The 1,813-nt window shown below is 32.8% G+C and overlaps 1 protein-coding gene across 2 annotated transcripts in view; it reads left to right on the top strand.

Annotated features, from left to right (window-relative positions):
* LOC117116529 overlaps positions 1-1,813 on the top strand; it is a 26,990-nt gene that overhangs the window by 8,951 nt on the left and 16,226 nt on the right. The window lies entirely within an intron of this gene.

Here is a 1,813-nt window from a genome sequence, read left to right as displayed (position 1 = left end):
TAAATACGTAAATATTACTGTGCGACATGACAGCAATTATTTAGTTTAGCAAAGGCTTAAAGTTAGGCATACGCCGCCACAGCATGCGGTGTGGAGAAATGCCCAACTGGCGCTCCATTTAAATCTCGCGCGGCCGAAGGTGTCGGTGGCCGAAGAAGTCATATCCCAAATGATGCAATTGTTTTTAATTAGGCCTAGGCTATGCAGCAATTTACGATTCCGCGCACCTATTTTCTAGCAATTTTCCTCGCAAATTTGAGCTGATTTTTGAGATACTCAGCCCAGGGAGATGTAAACTGCTCAGCCTATGCCTATCCTGGCTCTGCGCAATTAAAAAATATTTGCAGTAGTACTATTAGGTATGGCCTAGCCTAGGCCCCCTAAAGGGCCTAGGCCTGTACTGGCTCTAGGGGTCGGTCCTACTAAATACCACACGGGACCACTCGGGTGCAAAAATGATAAAAATATTACCACACGAGAGTAGAAAACTACTTAATAATCAATAGAAACCAACTTTTAGTACGGTAATTATCCAAAATATGGTAAAAATGATTTTTTTTACAGGTTTTTCCGCCGTGCTTCGGGAGGTAATGTGGTGACATTGAGGTTCTGTAACGCATTCACGTCTCCAGAAACGCGTTCAACCTTGACCTCTACAGCATTCACTACGTACAGTACGTTACATTTCATCCTGCGTGTATACCTATTGTATGTATAGGCCTATTATTCTACAATAACTGTATTTATTACTGTATCTGCTTTGTATTTTTTATACTTATGTGTTTTTGACTCTTATTATTTTAATTTTAATTTTTTTTAATTTGTATTGATCCTGTAGTTATGTTATGTTTTAGCCCAGAGACAAATCTAGTTAACTTCTTATGAATAATGTTTTTAAAGATGGTATTTTGAGATGTTTTCTATGAAAATAAATAAATAAATGGCAGTAGTACCGCTTTTTGTGTTTCAATGTTTTTTTTTTGTTTTTTTTTTATGAAATGTTTCACTGTTTGTTATCTTCTTTGCTGGGATCTCCGGATGACCAGAGATTTTATCCCTGAGCAGTCCCCCAGTATAAACAATAAGGTAAATAAATAGATAAAAAATGAAAGAAAGGTTCTTTCAAATATTGTGTTTGTGCTTCTTAATGTAATTTTGTTGGTTTTGATACACCGTATCATTGGGAGTGTAAGCTCAATAACGAGAGACTTATTCTAAAGTATTCAAGGCACTCCACGTGAAGTCTAATTAACTTAACAATTGTATATAATAAAAATGAAAAATATGTTTTGTTAATAGTAATATTTAATATACAAAATTGCACTATTTATTACACATAATAATATAAAGAATAATTATTTTTATTTATTATTATTATGCTATATTATTATTATTATATATATTATTATATGTAATAGGCCGTATACCTATTTAAATTATGTATCTGTTATAAGAATGGAAAATTTAAAAATATATACTGACAAAATAAATGTGGGTGTGACTCCCACGGAAGATAAAATTGTCAGTTCAGAATTCATTCCATTTGGTAAGCCTATTGGATTTGTATCAAGTGTAAAACAATTATTGAGGAAAGGAGATTTTCTGCATTAATATAAAGAATAAGGCCTCTGTGGGTTTTATCCCATCTAATAAGTATCTTAAAAAAAAATCTACCCGCCACTTTTTATCATTAAATAAAGAAGGGCAAACAAACAATTCAATTTTATGCCTTATATAGATAGGTCAACTAGCAAATATTAATTGAAAGATGTGTACAGTAATGGATATAAATGGTAGATAAATAAGAGCACAA

The sequence above is a fragment of the Anneissia japonica genome, unplaced genomic scaffold, assembly GCF_011630105.1.
Source record: "Anneissia japonica isolate Jap-2015-1 unplaced genomic scaffold, ASM1163010v1 scaffold287724_len41213_cov101, whole genome shotgun sequence".
NCBI classification, from domain to species: domain Eukaryota; kingdom Metazoa; phylum Echinodermata; class Crinoidea; order Comatulida; family Comatulidae; genus Anneissia; species Anneissia japonica.
Note: the sequence above shows the minus strand (reverse complement) of the source record. Positions and strands in the feature narration are given on the sequence as shown.